The 20211-nt window shown below is 44.6% G+C and overlaps 1 protein-coding gene across 3 annotated transcripts in view; it reads right to left on the reverse strand.

Annotated features, from left to right (window-relative positions):
* The window catches only part of LOC139249857 (suppressor of cytokine signaling 6), a 69340-nt gene that overhangs the window by 25234 nt on the left and 23895 nt on the right, over positions 1 to 20211 (reverse strand). Inside the window, exon 1 of one of the 3 annotated variants that reach the window (XM_070872586.1) lies at positions 18488 to 18605. The exons of the other annotated variants lie outside the window; for them this stretch is intronic. The gene's annotated coding sequence lies outside the window, so the exon portion shown is untranslated. Of the gene's footprint in view, positions 1 to 18487; positions 18606 to 20211 lie in introns of those variants that run through there. 3 annotated transcript variants of the gene reach the window in all.

Below are 20211 nucleotides of genomic sequence, written 5' to 3' on the forward strand. Positions count from 1 at the left end.
TTCATCTGCCATGCATTTGCCCACTCACCTAATCTATCCAAGTCACTCTGCAGCCTCATAGCATCCTCCTCGCAGCTCACACTGCCACCCAACTTAGTGTCATCCGCAAATTTGGAGATACTACATTTAATCCCCTCGTCTAAATCATTAATGTACAATGTAAACAGCTGGGGCCCCAGCACAGAACCTTGCGGTACCCCACTAGTCACTGTCTGCCATTCTGAAAAGTACCCATTTATTCCTACTCTTTGCTTCCTGTCTGACAACCAGTTCTCAATCCACGTCAGCACACTACCCTCAATCCCATGTGCTTTAACTTTGCACATTAATCTCTTGTGTGGGACCTTGTCGAAAGCCTTCTGAAAGTCCAAATACACCACATCAACTGGTTCTCCCTCGTCCACTCTACTGGAAACATCCTCAAAAAATTCCAGAAGATTTGTCAAGCATGATTTCCCTTTCACAAATCCATGCTGACTTGGACCTATCATGTCACCTCTTTCCAAATGCACTACTATGACATCCTTAATAATTGATTCCATCATTTTACCCACTACTGATGTCAGGCTGACCGGTCTATAATTCCCTGTTTTCTCTCCCCCTCCTTTTTTACAAAGTGGGGTTACATTGGCTACCCACCACTCCATAGGAACTGATCCAGAGTCTATGGAATGTTGGAAAATGACTGTCAATGCATCTGCTATTTCCAAGGCCACCTCCTTAAGTACTCTGGGATGCAATCCATCAGGCCCTGGGGATTTATCGGCCTTCAATCCCATCAATTTCCCCAACACAATTTCCCGACTAATAAGGATTTCCCTCAGTTCCTCCTTCTTACTAGACCCTCTGACCCCTTTTATATCCGGAAGGTTGTTTGTGTCCTCCTTAGTGAATACCGAACCAAAGTACTTGTTCAATTGGTCTGCCATTTCTTTGTTCCCCGTCTTCCCCTGATTCTGACTGCAGGGGACCTACGTTTGTCTTTACTAACCTTTTTCTCTTTACATATCTATAGAAACGTTTGCAGTCCGTCTTAATGTTCCCTGCAAGCTTCCTCTCGTACTCTATTTTCCACGCCCTAATCAAACCCTATGTCCTCCTCTGCTGAGTTCTAAATTTCTCCCAGTCCCTGGGTTCACTGTTATTTCTGGCCAATTTGTATGCCACTTCCTTGGCTTTAACACTATCCCTGATTTCCCTTGATAGGCATGGTTGAGCCACCTTCCCTTTTTTATTTTTATGTCAGACAGGGATGTACAATTGTTGTTCATCCATGCGGTCTCTAAATGTCTGCCATTGCCCATCCACAGTCAACCCCTTAAGTATCATTTGCCAATCTATCCTAGCCAATTCACGCCTCATACCTTCAAAGTTACCTTTCTTTAAGTTCTGGACCATGGTCTCTGAATTAACTGTTTCATTCTCCATCCTAATGTAGAATTCCAACATATTATGGTCACTCTTCCCCAAGGGGCCTCGCACAACGAGATTGCTAATTAATCCTCTCTCATTACACAGCACCCAGTCTAAGATGGCCTCCCCCCTAGTTGGTTCCTCGACATATTGGTCTAGAAAACCATCCCTTATGCACGCCAGGAAATCCTCCTCCACCGTATTGCTTCCAGTTTGGTTAGCCCAATCTATATGCATATTAAAGTCACCCATGATAACTGCTGCACCTTTATTGCATGCACCCCTAATTTCCTGTTTGATGCCCTCCCCAACATCACTACTACTGTTTGGAGGTCTGTACACAACTCCCACTAACGTTTTTTGCCTTTTGGTGTTCTGCAGCTCTACCCATATAAATTCCACATCATCCAAGCTAATGTCCTTCCGAACTATTGCATTAATCTCCTCTTTAACCAGCAATGCTACCCCACCTTCTTTTCCTTTTATTCTATCCTTCCTGAATGTTGAATACCCTTGGATGTTGAGTTCCCAGCCCTGATCATCCTGGAGCCACGTCTCTGTAATCCCAATCACATCATATCTATTAACATCTATTTGCACAGTTAATTTATCCACCTTATTACAGATACTACTTGCATTAAGACACAAAGCCTTCAGGCTTGTTTTTTTAACACTCTTTGTTCTTTTAGAATTATGATGTCGTGTGGCCCTTTTTGTTTCTTGCCTTTGTTTATTCGACCTTCCACTATTGCTTTTTACCTTTCTACCATCTGTTTCTGACTCCATATTACTTCGCCCTATCTCGCTGCATAGGTTCCCATCCCCCTGCCATATTAGTTTATATGGCAGGGGGATGGGAACTGCATTAGCAAATGTTACCCCTTGGACATCAGTTCCAGTCCTGCCCAAGTGCAGACCGTCCCTTTTGTACAGGTCCCACTTCCCCCAGAATGTCCCAGGAATTTGAATCCCTCTCTCTTGCACCACTGCTCAAGCCACATATTTATTCAAACTATCCTGCTCCCTCTACTCTGATTAGCACGTGGCACTGGTAGCAATCCAGAGATTACTACCTTTGAGGTCCTACTTTTTAATTTAACTCCTAGCTCCCCAAATTCAGCTTGTAGGACCTCTTCCCGCTTCTTACCTATATCGTTGGTACCTACATGTACCACGACAACTGGCTGTTCACCCTCCCTCTCCAGAATGCTCTGCAGCCGCTCCGAGACATCCTTGACCCTTGCACAAGGGAAGCAACATACCATCCTGGAGTCTCGGTTGCGGCCGCAGAAACTCCTATCTATTCCCCTTACAATAGAGTCCCCTATCACTATAGCTCTCCCACTCTTTTCCCACCCTTCTGTGCAGCAGAGCCACCCACGGTGCCATGAACCTGGCTGCTGGTGCCTTCCCCTGGTAAGTCATCTCCCACAACAGTATCCAAAACAGTATATCTGTTTTGGAGGGAGATGACCGCAGGGGACTCCTGCACTACCTTCCTGCTCTTGCCTTGTCTCTTGGTCACCCATTCACTATTTGTCGTAGCCCTTACCTGCGGTGTGACCAACTCACTAAATGTGCTATCCACAACATTCTCAGCATCGCGCATGCTCCAGAGTGAGTCCATCCGCAGCTCCAGTGCCGTCATGCGGTCTGTCAGGAGCTGCAGATGGACACACTTCCCGCACACATAGTAGTCAGTGACACTGGAAGCGTCCCTGACTTCCCACATAGCACAGGAGGAGCATGACACGGGTCCGAGCTCTCCTGCTATGACTTAACCCTTAAATTAATTTACTTACTAAAATTTACTTAAACATCAAACAGCTACTTATTGGTTGGCTGCCAATTAAACCAATCTAAAAGTCAGTCTAAAAGAGAGTTATACTTACCAGTCGAACAGCCAACCACTTACCAGCTTGGCTGTCATTTATTAACGCTTGTTCTTCCAAGTGACTATTAGTTTTGACCAGGATTATAGGGCCCAAGTTTCGACAGGAGTTGCTCCTATTTTTTTGGAGCAACTAGCTTTTTTTGGGAGCATCTTAAAAATCGCAATTCTCCACATTTAGTTTGCTCCAGTTTCAGTGAGTTAGTTCAGTTTCTTTTTAGTTCCGTTTTTTTTTCCAAAAGGGTGCGCTACCAGCCACTTACGCCTGTTTTGGCCATTTAAGCAAGTTTAGACAACAATGAGTTACTCCAAACTAACTTAGGCCAGCATATGTGTCCGCTCAGAAAAACTTTGCGGGCACTTTAGAAATCAGGCGCAGGTAGCCAGAGATTGGGGGGGCGGGATGGGGGGAAGGGGAGTTAGAGGACCTTGCAAAGCACTAAACTGCTTCACAACAACTGATACAGATCTTGTACTGTAAATTTTGCATAATTTACACATTCCACTATATAAAGTTTCATAAAATATGCACTTTTTAATATCAGTTATATCAGAAGTTGAATTTTGATGGTGCTGACTGCTTTGCTTACTGCTGTTATCAGCAGACAGTCTAGGAACAACTTTTCTAATTCGAGCAGCTTGTTCTTTTTCTAAATCATTTGAAGAAACTCTCCTCCTTCTCCTTTCCCTCCTCCCCGCCCCCCCCCACCACCCCCATCAAAACTCTTGTGCCACCCCCCCTACCCCGCCAACCTGTTTCTTGCAGCCCTCAGAGTGGATTGAGTCTTGAGATCGATTTATAAAGTCCAAAAGGGATATTGTCTTTCGGCATTAATGCTTTGAAATTTCTTCACATAAATGCGATCAGTGACACAAACCAGTAGCTTCATCCCTCCCCCGTATCATGTCTCAAAGAATTCCGCCGCAAACGTGCTGTATGACTTCTGGTGCTGATCTGGTGGCCCGGACTCGAGCCAAGCCCCCTGGGCTCCTCCAGTTCCTGCTCCCCCAGGCTCCCCGGCAAGCTTCCCTCGGCACACACTCCGCCAACTGAACGGGAGGGGCAGCACTGGCAGCAAAGGATGCAAGCAATGGGGGTGCGAGAGGCTACAACAATGAACTGGTGTGAGCACGGGAAGGCAGTGGCCAGTCTGTGCGGCAGGCCACTCGGCCCAGGATAGGGGCGGCGAACATCGCATCATCCCTTCGGCCACGGATAGGGTCGCCTGGAGCCAGGACGTGCTGGGAGGGCCAGGAGCCACTGCGCATGCGCGGACTCCACTGCGCACGTGCGCAGTTGCCGGCATTCTTTTCGGCGCAGGGCTGTAGTTCTGCACCCCGCTGGTTCTGCTGCACTGCGCCAAGTGCCAAGGAGGCCAGATCAGCGTGGAGAATACCACGGTGAGGATTAGGCACACTCTTTGTTCTGAGAAAATTGGCGAACCTCACGGAGGTGGACTGTTCGAAGGGTCGGTAGAAACTTGGGCCCATAGTCTCTCGAGGTTTCTCCACCACCAACGTTAGGCTGACTTCTTTTTGAACAAGGATGCAACATTTGCAACTATCTAGTCCTCTGAAACCACTCCTGTATCCATGGAGGTTTGACAATTATGGTCAAAGCCTTCACTGTTTCCATCCTTGCTTCTCATTTGGACCAGGTGACGTTTTGAGTGCTACCAGCCATTTGAGTACTTATTCTTTATCTATTTCGATCCTATCTAATTTCTTTGTCTCCTCCTTCTTTCATCATCATCATCATAGGTGGCCCCTCAAACGAGAATGATTTGCTTCCACGAGTTCATAGGTGTTTCGATGAAGGACCCGATGTTCCAGGCCTGAACTCCAATTGAGGGGGTGGAAGATGCCTGTGCATGAATTTTTTTTTAACGTGTGGTAGCCATTGCACACCAGCCACCGCACGGGCTTGACAGAGCTAATCCAGTGGCAAGGATTAACCAAGATGACTGGAGACCTGCTCTGCTGCACGGACCTAGCGCGCACACATATCGCAGTGTGGGCTGGCCCGTGCTTCCCCAGGCTCTCGGCTCTTCTGGGCCCCGTACCCTCATCTGTCGCAACTCCGCCACGATCTCTCACCGCTCCTCCGCCATAAACATTCACCGCTCATCCGCCCCGACCTTCCCACTCCTCTGTACCTGGGTCCTGCCCATGCACCAAAACGGCGACCAGGGTTTTGATGACATCACCCAGTCGTCCATCTCAAAAACATCGCATACTTGGAGCAGCTCGCGCTGGAGGTTGAAGTGGTATGCTCCAGCTCTCGCAGGTCGGGGGGCCACGATGTCCCAAGCCCGCCGCTCCAACTCTTTTACTTCCCGACCTCGGAGCTGTTCTCTCACAGGTTGGGGGGGGTCTCCTCCTTTACTGTGACATTGCATCTGTCTTTACTAAAGAAAAGGATGCTGCCAAAGTACTCAAATAGTACCTCAGCCATGCCCTCTGCTTCCACAACAGAATTTCCTTTTTTGGCCCTAATTGGCCCCACCCTCCCTTTGACTATTTATATGTCGTCGTGGAGCAGGCGGAGGATGTGGACGAACCTTTGGGAGCATCCAAAACGGAAAAGGATGCTCCATAGATTCTCACGGTTGATGGTGCCAAAGGCCTTTGTAAGGTCGAAGGCAGCCATGTACAAGGGCTGGCACCTCCACTCTAACTCTAACAATTACTCTACACTAAACATTTTCTCTCTCTCTCTCTCTCTCAGGCGGTCCCTCATATTGAGGGTGGCTTGCTTCCACACCAAAAAGGGATGAGTTCACAGGTGTTTCAATGAAGGACCCAATATTCCAGGTCCCAAACTACATCTTGAAGGGTGGAAGATGCTGTGGTGGCCATTGCACACCAGCCACCACACAGGCTTGACTTTAAACCTAATGTAATATTGATCACTGTTTACCACATGCTCTCCCATTGAAACATGCTCCACTTGGTCACATATAAAGTAGAACGGACTACAGATTTTTCCTTTCAGTTCCTGACCAGTTCAGGCACATAATGACATAGTCAAATGCTTTTCCATAATATTTTTACCTAATATTTAGATAAATGTCTAGATTTCCAAATGTCCTTGATTGAAAACCAAGGTGGATGATCCATAAAACAATGCTTCCTTTCAAGGGAACTAAAATTTCAATATTGCGTTTTCCAGTATATCGAAGTGCATCTGTCTGAGAATTGGTCATCATAACCTACCAGCCTTAACCAACTCAATGCTTTAGTGGACTATTAACTGCTGTTGCTCAAAAGGATGGAATAAAGCAATCAGTGTTGCTGCACTCACCAAATCATGCTTTCCAAGCATAACTTGAGACTGTGCGAGTGTTGCCACATAGATGACTTACAACTGAGGAAATGGACTGAAAGCTTTAGTTTAGAAAACCTCACATGGCCATTTTTATTTATATCTGTATTTGTAGGTGTAGCATCAAGGAACATCACTGCTGGCTGTAGTCGATTCATAGGTCTGGTAAGACATTCGTAACAGCGGTATGAAACACATCCAATGATCAGCACATTGGCAACAACCTAATTCCTGCCAACAATTAATAGTCTTGTTTGCGCAGTTACGTAGAGGCTGCATAAATTAACATTAAATACGTTCACTCTAGTGCTGGTCAACAGCTCAATGACTACAGATGCCTGTAGATTGTGTAACAGATTGTGTACCACTCCAGGGACTTGAGCATAAAAATCTAGGCCGACACTCCAGTGCAGTGCTGAGGGAGTGCTGCACTGCCGGAGGTGCCGTCTTTTGGATGAGACGTTAAACCGAGGCCCCGTCTGCTCTCTCAGGTGGACGTAAAAGATCCCATGGCACTATTTTGAAGAAGAGCAGGGGAGTTATCCCTGGTGTCCTGGCCAATATTTATCCCTCAATCAACATAACAAAAACAGATTATCTGGTCATCATCAGATTGCTTTTTGTGGGAGTTTGCTGTGCTCAAATTGGCTGCCGGGTTTCCCACATTACAACAGTGACTACACTCCAAAAGTACTTCATTGGCTGAAAAGCACTTTAAGATGTCCGGTGGTCGTGAATGGCAGTATATAAATGCAAGTCTTTCTTTTATGGCTTGAGCTGGAGATCGTCACGAGAAACCTCTGGCTCTCAGTGTGCATTGTGGCTCTATCCATGCGGTCATATTTGATCCTCATTAAGCAACCCTACTTGTACTCCATTTTCAACACTGATGTTAATAAAGTCTGCATCATTTTGAAAATCACGGGCTGTCAGGCAACAAAAAGACTTTACATCACTATGGTCAGTGGGAAGAATTCACAGTAGGACCTGCAGGTCTGAAAGCTCAATGACAGCTACTGAACAAGTGCTGTTGTGCAAACAAACCAACTAGGATTATTGTATCGATACTTTAAATGTTTTTAAATTACATTTTATATTTGCAAAATATAGCCAATCTTGCCATCAGTCATAAAAATGTATTATATACCTCAAAATAATATCCCGGATGGGGAAACAAAGTGCATCCTATCTGGTCCCCAATAAATGGAGAGCTGAGGTTATTAAGAATAGGAGCAGGAGTAGGCTATACGACCCCTCAACCTGCTCTGCCATTCAATAAGATTACGGCTGATCATCAACCACAACTCCACTTTCCCGCCCGATCCCTATATTCCTCGATTGCCCTAGAGTCCAAAAATCTATCTATCTTGGTCGAGACAAAGAACTACTTAATTGCTTCATCGTTTAAAACCACGTAGTTCCTACTGCAAGCACAGCCGTAACAAGAAACCCAATGGCCCGGAATTTGCAGTCCTGAACTGGCAGCATTCATTGTCATTCTGCCCTTGAAACTGACCCCAACTTCAGGATTTAGCGCACGCGCAGCCCAACGCGGAAATCTGAAGTTGGGGTGTGTCATTTACTGCTCCTCCACAGGCTGCACTGTGCCCACCCCAGAGCCGGCAATCAGTGAAATCTCAAATCAGAAAAACTGACAGAAACTCTGGCTCTTTCGCAGTAATATCACTGTTAAATGTTCCATTAAAAGTTAGACCCTTTTGGATTTGGTCAAACTAGGGTTTTAACAGTGTATTATGGCCTTGAAAACTAATTTTAATTTTGTGGAGTGTCAAATGATTTTTTAAAAAAAAGTTTGCTCATCTTTATTTCAGGTTTGCCTTTTCCCCCTGCGAAAACTCGAATCTTTGTTATACTGTCTCTAACATTTTAAAAAAGTTAGAATTTTAAGAGCTTGCTCACTTCCAGGTTCGCTGTGAGAGAATTCTGCATTTTGATTGGCTGCTTAGACAGCCTGTTGATGTCACAGCAGCTCGCGTTGGGGATTCCCCATTAGCTTTGCGATGATTTCAATGACACACAGAAAATCCCACACAGAGATGGCGAGATCTTTGTGCAAAGTTTAATTCGGGGACAGCAGCGAATGCCTTTGCTTCGCCGCTGACCGTAAATTCTGGGCCACTGTATCTGCCTGCTGCCCCCATAGGCGCTACGTGCTCAACAGTTACAAAAGCATCGCTAAATACATATGGCACCAAAAATGTTGAGATGTTTACCCCAAGATTTTTCTCATGATTAGCAGCAAAAGCCAGCAATTCAGATTCCTGCTGATAAACCGGAATATGGGAGATATTGCCCACAGTTGCTGCATTAACAAAATGCCCACAGACTTGGTTATTGAGACTAAAACTAGAAATTATTTCGGAAACACAGACTATTGATTAATCATACACTGGGTAAAAATGCTACGGAGGAACACTGGGGGCATCAGAAATGTTCATTTTGTTTTGTCTCCAATGTAACTTCTGCTTCTGCTAACTTGAAATTATTTTAAGAAAGCTGGATGGAAATATTAATGTGCTCAGTCAGAAAAAAATTATTGTTTTTTCCTTTAATCTGAATTTTAATGATTTTCTTTGGCTGATATCTTACATGGTATGCAGCTAGTTGGTAGCTTTTGGTGCAGTATGACAGAATTATTACAATGAACATAAAAAGGGTTCGGGGCAGGGAAAGGCCATTGGGCCCCCACAAAACTTCCCTTTGGGCATTATGTTAATCTATGCAAGTATTGTAAATAGAAACACAGTGAATCCTTGACACAGTGCTTATCTGCCATCCAAAGTTCAAGTTATCATCTCAAATTGGAACCGGCAAGAAAATCTGCACAATGCCATCTAATGGTGTTCAACAGACTCAGCACCAAATGCAAAGTGGCAAAACTACAGTCATTTCCAGTCTTTACTTTCCTAAATTCAATCTGTTAAGTATGCTATTGTGCTTTGATAATGGCAGCATACATTCCCCTACTCAAAACTAAAGCTTCTATTAAAAAAGGTCAAGGACTTGTAAAGGAAACCCAGACACTCGAATGTCACAAGTTACTTATGAAAGTTGGCACTTATTCAGATTCATTAGCACAAACACTTCTAAATCTTCCACAATGTAAGAAAAACCACAACAAAATTTGACACCATATATACCGTAACACATTATAAATAATTTTTAGTCATCTTCACAAAACACCTTCAATGGTAATGAAGGTATCGATGATATATAGTTTTTTTAAATGACCAATTTAACACTTTATACGACCTTGTTGCTCAACTCCAGAAGATGAAAGGCTTAAACAGCAACTATCGCCGAATTCAGGTTAATCATCAGGGCTCCAGAGTAAATGTCATCACTGTCTGCGGCACTCTAGAACCCAGCCACAAGCAAGCCTCCTGTTGTAACAAGAGTGAGCTGCCAAGTGTGCAGCTGCATCACAAGCAGATAAGCAGTCATGCTACGCTGCCATTTTACCTCCACAATTGATCTTGCCTGTCGACTGTTCAATTTGGGTCAGAGTTCCTCAATGCACCACAGATGGCAAACAAATGTGGTCAGAGAGTCATGGCAGTTTCAATTCTCCTATAAGCTGTCTCACATGCTGTAGTCATGAGATTTTCAGAATTGATTGATATTGGGAAGTGCTACAGTCTGCACCTTGTAGTTAAACGATATCTTCTTCACACAATTTACAACTGTCCTGAGCAACAATTTTGTTACATACGTGTAAAATCACTCCAGTTATATCCTATTGTTTTGGCTGTTTAGTTCAATATCCTATTGGCTTGGTCGATTGCTGCTCCGCATTTGCTGGACATATGTAGCATTGAGTTTACTGTAACTACTAGGTGTCAGCCATGGCTCAGTGATCGCTCTCTCGTCTCGGAGTCAGGTGATAGGTTCTGATGGGTTCACGTCCCACTCCAAAATCTTGAGCACAAAATCCAAGCTGACAGTCTAAATGCAGTACTGATGGAGTGCTGCAAGACCGGAGGTGCCGTCTTTCAGATGAAAAGTTAAACATAACCTCGTGCCTTCAACCGCTCCGCCTCCACTCTCCCACCATTGGTCATCCGACACATCCATCCTAGCCCACTGCCTTCCCACATCAATCCCCTCCCTCATCTCTTTTTTCGGTACATTGATAACTGTATCGATGCCGTTTCCTGCTCTCGCCCCGAACTGGAACATTTCATGAACATTGCTTCCGATTTCCGCCCTTCCCTCAACTTCACATGGTCCATTTCCGACTCTTCCATTCCCTTCCTCGACTCTGTCTCAATTTCTGGGGATAGATTATCAACACTCACTGTAAGCCCACTGACTCCCACAGCTACCATGACTATACTTCCTCCTACCTCGCTTCCTGTAAAGTTTGTATTCCATTCTCCCCATTTCTTAATCTCCGTCACAGCTGCTCTGACGATGCCACCTTCCATACCAGTACTTCCAAGATATCTTCCCTTTTCCTCAACTGAGGATTCCCCTCTACTGTGGTTGACAGTTCCCTCGATCGTGTTCGTTCCATTTCCCACACTTCTGCCCTCATCCCTTCCCCTCCCTCCTAGAAACATGATAGGGTTCCCCTTATCCTCACCTACCACTCCACCAACCTCCACATTCAACTGATCATCCTCCGCCATTTCCACCACCTCCAGCGTGATCCCACCACCAAACACATCGTCCCCTCCCCTTTCAGCATTCTGAAGAGATCATTCCCTCCACGACACCCTGGTCCATTCCCCAACACCACCTCCCCATCCCATGCAAGCGCAGGAGATGCAGCATCTGCCCTTTTACCTCCTCCCTTCCCACAGCCCAGGGCCCCATACACACCTTCCAGGTGAAACAGCGATTTACTTGTACTTCTTTCAATTTATTATACTGTATTCGCTGCTCACGATGCAGTCTCCTCTACATTGGGGAGACCGAACGCAGATTGGGTGACCAATTTGCAGAAAACCTCTGTTCAGTCCACAAGCGTGACCCCAAGCTTCCGGTCACCTGTCACTTTAATTGTTTGCTCCACTGTGACCTCTCCGTCCTCGGCCTCTTACACTGTTCCAATGAAGCTCAACGCAAGCTCGAGGAACAGTACCTCATCTTTCGATCAGGCACTTTGCAGACTTCCGGACTCAACATCGAGTTCAACAATTTCAGACCATAACCTCTGCCCCCCCCATTTTTTCGGATGGCAGCTGTTGCTGACGATTCTATTGCCATTTACACCTCCTCCAGACCCATCTATTGTTCCTTTGCTTGTCCCATTGCCATCTCCTTTTGTCATTTAATGTCTCTTGCCTTCCACCTCCCCTTTTGTTGTTTCCTTCCCATCCCCTGCTTTCCCTGCCCCTTAAAACCTCTTACATCTCAAAACTTTTTTTAGTTCGACCTGAAACGTTAACTCTGTTTCTCTCTCCACAGATGGTACCTGACCTGCTGAGTATTTCCAGCATTTTCTGTTCTTATTTCAGATTTCCAACACCCGCAGTATTTTGCTTTTACATTAGACTCATTACCCAACTGGGTGATTCTTGGCCATTTGTTTCCCCCCATTCCAATATTTTTAAAATAAATGAAAGTACTCAAAGACAATGACAATGAAAAAAGCACCCTGAATTCGCACGGACTGCTAATAACTAGATTACTGTTGTACTCTGTACTACAATGCTTGGTCTCGCCCTTTCCCCAAGACACACTTCTCAAGTATTCACTGCAATTTAATATTTTCAAACTTCAGCAGCATCTGAACAATGACTCTTGATAAATGTTAAATTGCCAAAGAGGTTAAAACTGTTGTAAGCTTTACTCTGACAAGCTAATTACATTTAAATGCCTTTCAATAGCAGTCAATTTAAACTTGCACTTATCAGACTATGAAGGCCTTTATCTTGAATGTTTTCACCTGTTGCCACAGTCTTCAGGCTCGAAATATTTACTTTCCTATACAATTCTGAACAACTTTTATCTGCTTAATTGAACAAAGACTTTACAGCCATCTGGACAGATTTCCTGGAAATAAAGCGATGTAAGCCACTTCAACACATTATCTACGTAAGGTGAAATCAGCAAACAGCAATATAGATTCTGTGTTACCAAGCAAAAGAGAAGGTAGGAATGCAAGACTCAATTAATAATAATCACACACAGGATGTTAAAAAAAAGTACTCAATTCTCAACACTTTTGGAGATCAGCATGATTTGGGAGTAGGAGTTTTTAAGGAGGAGCACAACATCTGCTTTATTAGCACTATTAATGATTTAACAACATGTTCAACCATTAAGTAATGGTATAAACAGACTAACATTTGTATAACAGTTCCCGTTTGTGTTCCTGATGGCACACCTGAGGAACCATTACATTTTCACGCTGGTCAACAAATTATACACTGCAAACCTCAACAAGGTGACTATCATTGGAGCGTAAATAACCCACCTTTACAGATTGTGGAAATGTTATTGCAGTATCAAAAAATCATATACAACTCAGAAATGTAGTAAACAGTGATGTGGATAGTATCAGGCTTCAGGAGGTCATAGACAGACTAGATGGGCAGACAGATGGCAGATACAATTTAACACGGAGAAGTGTGACATGATGCACTTTGGAAGGAAGAATGAGGAGAGGCAATATAAACTAAATGGTACAACTTCAAAAGGGGTGCAGGAACAGAGCGACCTGGGGAGTTATGTACTCAAATCTTTGAAGGTTGCAGGACAAGTTGGTAAAGATGTTAAAAAAAAGTTGATGGGATCTGGGCTTTATAGATAGAGGCATAGAGCACAAAAGCAAAAAGTCATGCTATACCTTTATAAATCACTGGTTAGGCCTCAGGTCCAATGTGTCCTTGTGTCCAATTCCAGATAGCACACTATAGGAAAGCCTTGGAAAAGGTGCAGAGGAGATTTACTAGAATGGCACCGGGGTGAGGATCTTCAGATATGTGGAGAGACCAGAGAAGTTTGGATTGTTCTCATTAGAGCAGAGAAGGTAACAGGAAGATTTAATAGGTGTTTAAAATTCTGAAGAGTTTTGATAGAAAATGATATGATAGGCCGAATGGCCTCCTTCTGTGCTTTAAAGATTCTAGGATTCTATCTACGGTGGCAGTTGCCAATGGCATTAGAGAACACAGTTAATATTAATGAGACACTGGGATTAATGTAAGCACCAAGGGCGATAGATAACAGTTTTAGATCACTAAGTTTAATTCAGCAATGTGAAAAATTAATTTTTATTGAATAAGATTTGGTTTTGTATCTCACCAAGAATGCCATTTTCAGATAATCTGTGTAAGGATGGTAGTCTGTAAGACAAGACAAAATCCACCGCATAACTAAACCTGTTGAATTCCACTACCAATTAGCCAGGGTAAAGTCCCTCCCACCACCATTCACAAAGTGCAAAATTAGCACTGAATGCCAATAAAACAGTTTTAAAGACAGATATTTCAAAAATAGATACAGAACAGATAATGATATCAAGACTGGGGTTCAGCCACTATGCCACTAACTTGTGTTGATGAAGGCAGAAATGATGGACACATAAATACACAATTATGATTACACATTAAGGGGCCGAAATTGCCATCCGCCCGAAACGAGGCGCACCTACCATTTGGGGTGGCCTAACCGTCGAAATTCAGCACTTCAGGGATTTTTTGGGAGTGAGGCGAGAGTGGCATCATCATGGAGGCAGAAGTGGGGGCGGGACGGAGTAGCCGACGCTGTCAGTCATTGCGTTGGCACGTCACAACGTCCCTCCCCATCAGTTAAAGAGGAGGGCCACTGCACTCTGCAGCCACTTTAGTGGCAAACACTGGGCCACCAGGGAGGGTTTCGGCTCGGCCAGCGGCCTGGCATCCAAGAGGGGGTGCCGGGCCGCCATGCCACAGGAAGTGTACGGGGGCACCGACCGGTGGCGGGGCTACTCCCGTGGGGCAATTCCAGGAAAGGGGCAAATTCCAGAGGGGCAATTTTGCGAAGGGGTCCTGCCAGTAGTTAAGGGGCTGGCACGTGCATGTCGCGGCGGGAAAACGGGTGGAGCAGTCCCGGACACTGCTCCAAAACTGAGGAAGAGCAATTTCCAAAATGGCAGCCCCTCCGCGGAGACTCGGTGGCCATTTCAGGTGGTCAGAGGCCTTATCGGAAAGGGCAATTTCGGCCCCTAAATATTTCTAAAAATGCTGCACAGCTGAGACGTGAAGTCCTGGACCATTAGATAAAGGCAGTTGGGCAGCAAGAAATGTTATGCCTGGGTACATTTATATTGATACTTTTGGTGGAGCTGTTTTAACCAAAAGAAAATGCTGTGGTAAGATCACAGTTGCACTTTTAAAATATGTAATTAATTCATGAAAATAAATGTCAGCTTGGCTCAGTGGCAGCACTCTAATCAGAGGCAGGTCATGGGTTCTTGAATCTGTACTCTGGGATGGCACTGCAGTGCAGTACTAAAGGAGTGCTGCATTGTCTGAGGTGCCATCTTTTGGATGACACACAAATCCGAGGCCCCATTAGCCTGTCCAGGTGGATGTAAAAGATCCAATAGTACCATTCCGATAAGAGCAGAGGAGTTCTTACTCTGCCATGGCCAACATTTATTCCTCAACCTCTCCAGCAAACAGACTAACTGATCCTTATCACATCGCTGTTCATTGGGCTTTGCTATCATAGTTGTTGACGTAACAATGATGATTACACTTCATGAGTACTTCATTGCCACCTTGGAACAGCACAAATACCGGAAACGTGTTCTTTCTTTCTTTCTCTGTATACTTGATTTTTACCCAAAATAAAACTCATCATTTGCAGCTAATTCACTAACATATTCCAGCCATTATTAGCAGAACTGGCAATGACGAATGCAAAATTAATTTAAATAAAAAATTAGCACGCAAATCACCAATACTGCTATTCTTCCACGAGCAATCCAGCAATTTAAAAATATTAAACTGGACAGCATTTCAGCCATGGCCATTGTTTTCAAATCAAGTGGCCAGAACAAACTGCCACTACTGTTCCTACTCGCCACTAGTCATAGCCTCGTTTCCGAGGGAACATGCGGTGCAGCTTTGGACAATATGTCACTGTACTTGGCTCATACAAAAAGTCGATTCAAAATTGTTTCATCTAGAGACGGGAGGAATTTTTTATGCTTTATAAACATTATGAGTTCTTTAAAAGTAGTTATGTTTGCAATACAGAAGTTTAGCCCAAGGCTCCACTGGAACAGTTAATAGACAAGTAAGTTTCCCTTCAACATTCCAATTAGAAGAAAAATCACATCATCGATAGTCAAGCTGTACAAATGGTTTATTCCCCCCCCCCCCACCAGTAAACAGAAAGCAATGGAAGCTCATTGACCCTGAAAGCAGATGTAGCACATCAGGAAATCCTCATACTGAAGCAGCAACCTGAAAATGGATGGAACTGAGGAGAAAGTACAATTGCTCTGTACCATATTAATAAATTTTGCCTTTTCCACCCCTAACATGTAGAGTTGGTGAATGTTTTTAAAGCAGCGGGGAGTTTGACATTCTCTGTGTTCTAATTCCCAGCTGCTTTGTCAGGAGGTACAGTTAGAGACATGCACACTTTTAATCCCTTCCACGGAGCTGCAAATGAAAATAGAAAAATGATTTTTGTTAACTTTGTGTGACAATGTCCTGGGACATGAAGTTCAAAAATAAATCAGAATTTTCAGTCGAGCTTCCATAACCAATGCAATAAAAACTTGCAACCAACTGATATTAGGATGATGAATAGTTCACCATCTTTCAGAGGAGACGTTAAACCGAGTCCCCATCTTCTCTCTCAGTTTGACATAAAAGATCCTACAGCATTATTTCGAAGAAGAGCAGGGGAGGTTATCCCTGGTGTCCAGGCCAATATTTATCCCTCAATCAACATAACAAAACAGATTATCTGGTCATTATCACATTGCTGTTTGCAGGAGCTTACTGTGCACAAGTTGACTGCCACATTTCCTACTTTACAACAGCGACTACACTTAAAAAGTAATTCATTGGCTGTAAAGCTCTTTGAGGTGTCTGATGGCCATGAAAGGTGCTATATAAATGCAGGTCTTTCTCTATTACAGATTATATCTCTCCAGTCCGGCATCATTCCCGGTGGAGGGTCACGACCCGCTCCGTGTCCTGTAGCCTCTCCCCGCCGCCTCTGGTTCTCCCTCCGAGGTCGGCGCACTGCATCCTGGGGCCAGCCGCCCCAACACTGCCCCTTCCCCACCTTCCCTGGTTGGTCCAGCGTGGAGAGGGAGCGGGGAGTGTGGTGGCAGACCGAGGCGCCGAAGCTGGGCCCGAAATGCTGCGCAGTAGGCTTCTGCACAGAATTTTGGACCCAGCTTCGGCTTCAACCGGAGGGGGGGGGGGGGGGGGGGGGAAGGATGGAAGCGGCCGGGGGAGGGCGGCGGGGAAGACACCAGAGGCGGCGGGGAGAGGAGCAGCAGCCAGCCAGGTCAGCAGTACACTTTATTCCTTTTTAACTGTAATGCTTCTGTGTTGTTTGGTTTTGCTTTTTTTAACCAAGAACTTTGGGCAATAGCTGCACGGCACCTCGAGTCAACTGGACTCTACGGTGGATTCCAGTGAATGGAGCAGAAACCTGTCTGGAAACTTTGCTGAGTGGGATTTGTAAGTCGGGGGTCAGCGTGACCTCCCGTGGTCCAAAAAATTCTCTGATCCGACAGGGAGGATGGTCAGGTTCCGAGAGTACCGGACTGGAGAGGTTAAACCTGTACTGTAAATTTCACAGGGCCATCACCAGTGCCCCCTCTAACTTCAGCAGGAGACCACTGCAACCCCAAGGGAAACAGCGTAAATGACCATTTCCAGCCTCTTTCACCAATATCCTTCAAAGTTTCAGCGGCAAACTGGGAGAACCTTCCTGGAATGATTAGACCAGGATTTCTGGTAACCATATCATACTTCTAATATCACACCTTTGCAGATCTGTAAAAGAGCAACACGTCACAATTGAATAGCAAGGGAAATAACTAATCAGCAAATAGCAAGCAGGAATGGAAACCGTCAATCAAGGAGTTAAAAAAACTACACGTCAGGAATGGGCAACAAATAACAGCTACCAATGGAGTGGGGCGGGGGTGGGAGCTGGAGATATGGCCGAAAATTGCGGTCTTGCCGGGCTTGTACGATGTGCGCACGAACCCGAAGAGGCCTACAAATGCCGGTTCTCAGTGTGCGATGCACATGTGCTGAGAACCAGCTTTTCCGATCTGTCAACAGATTGCACGCATTCCCGCGGGGCAGAGATTTGGGCTATTTGCCCAAAGAATGTCCTTCAAACTCTTACGCCTGGTAAAAACAGGTGTATAGCTTACTTTTACTAACGCATGCGTTTTAAAACACAAAAATTGAATTTAATCACTCATTTTTATATTAAAAACACTTCACTCATTTTTATATGAAAAACTCTGTCCATTAACGCAAGTTCATTTTTAACTCTATTAAAACACTTTAAAAAAAAAAATAATGCTCGTAAAAACAGAGCTCCCATCAATGAGAATACTAGATAGTGATTGGTGGTCCAGGCCCACATGATTCCAGAATACGTATCCGTATCTGGAGGACATGTTCCCGTAGACTGCACAGCAAATGGAGGCCTCTGACCAGAATCCTACATTCCTCCGGGACCACCAGGTATTTTCGTAGATTTTTTTCGGGTCAGAAGCGTTCGTCCAAAGGAAGCCTCCAACCGCAATTTTCCTCCTATAGAAACCAAATTTTTTTAAAAATCCCTTTTGAACAACCATCTTACTTTCTCCACTAAACTGAGCACCCATTATTAGAAATAAGGGTGTAACTTACACAACCTCTGCCTCAAGTGTGAGCAACTCCACCCGTTGCTGAATACCAAGTCACTACACACCAAATAGTGGATCATTTGTTTTCTCTTCCTGCTGATAATCATGCTGCTTGTCCATTCAGTTGGGATTTAATGTAGAGCGATGTAATGCACAAGATTATTAAACTTGTTGCAAGAGTATGAATTTCCCCGCCTCCCCACCCCTCCCCAGGCATTAATTTCAAGCAACATAATACTGTACCAGCTTTCAAAAAGGACTGAGTCACACCATAGCAAACCTAGGCTCATTTTTTCATTCACGTGATTTCATGTTTATGACAAGCTTATTTATGTCATAAATATGAGCCACTCTTTTATCACTTACTGGAAAAGCAGATTAAATTGTGTTTAGTCTTACATAACCCCTTGGATAGGATTTGAAGCACAGTTCTCAACTAAGATATGTTCGGCAGTGTAAACGAGACTGTTCACAATTTCAAACATTCTGAGTCATCTTAGACTAAGCTGCAGGCTGTTTGCGTAATACAGCACAGCTCCCAACAGGAATATGCTGTCAAAAACTGGAACTGGGCAGAACAGATACAGGATTATAGTTAAAATGGGTGGGGGGGGGGGGGGGGGCGGGGGCATGAAAATGCAAATTCACCAGAATGATACCAATGCTAAATTATGAGGACTGGTTGCATAGACTAGGGGTGTATTCCCTTGAGTACAGAAGATTTAAAGAGTTATCTATTTTTTTTATAATTAATTCACAGGATGTGGGTGTCACTGACAAGGCCAGCATTTATTGCTCATCCATAATTGCCTTTGAGAAGGTGGTGGTGAGCTGTCGTCTTGAACTGCTACAGTCCATGTGGTGAAGGTGCTCCCACAGTGCTGTTACGGAGGGAGTTCCAGGATTTTTGAACCAGTGGCAATGAAGGATATATTTCCAAGTCAGGATGGTGTGTGACTTGGAAGAGATCTTGGAGGTGATGATGATCCCATGCGCCTGCTGCCCTTGTTCTTCTAGGTATTAGAGGTCACGAGTTTTGGAGGAGCTGTCAAAGAAGCCTTGCTGCAGTGCATCTTGTAGAAAGTACACATTTCAGCCACGGTGCACCGATGATGGTGTAGGCAGTGAATGTTTAAGGTGGTGGATGGGGTGCCGATCAAGCGGGCTGCTTTGTCCTGAATGGTATCGAGCTTCTTGCGTGTTGTTGGAGCTGCACTCATCTGGGCAAGTGGTGAGCATTCCATCACACTCCTGACTTGTGCCTTGCAGATCGTGGAAATATTTTGGGAATTTAAATGTTTAAGATGATTAAAGGATTTGATAGGGTAGATAGAGAAAAACTATTTCCGCTTTTCGGAGAGTCCAGAACTGAGGGGCATAACCTTAAAATTAGAGCTAGGCTGTTCAGGGATGATGTCAGAAAGCACTTCTTCACACAAAGGGTAGTGGACATCTGGAACTCTCTGCCCCAAGAAGCATGGGGTCAATTGAAAATGTCAAAACTGAGACTGATGGATATTTGTTAGGCAAGGGTATTATGGGTTATGGAACCAAGGCAGATAGATTGAGTTAAGATACAACAACAACAACTTGTATTTGTATCGCGCCTTTAACGTAGTGAAGCGTCCCAAGGCACTGTCCCAATACAGATCAGCCATGACCTAACTGAATGGCGGAACAGGCTTACTCCTCTTGCTATGTTTATTCAGCTCATGAAGATGTGTGTGA

Source organism: Pristiophorus japonicus, chromosome 1 (genome assembly GCF_044704955.1).
Source record: "Pristiophorus japonicus isolate sPriJap1 chromosome 1, sPriJap1.hap1, whole genome shotgun sequence".
NCBI classification, from domain to species: Eukaryota; Metazoa; Chordata; class Chondrichthyes; family Pristiophoridae; genus Pristiophorus; species Pristiophorus japonicus.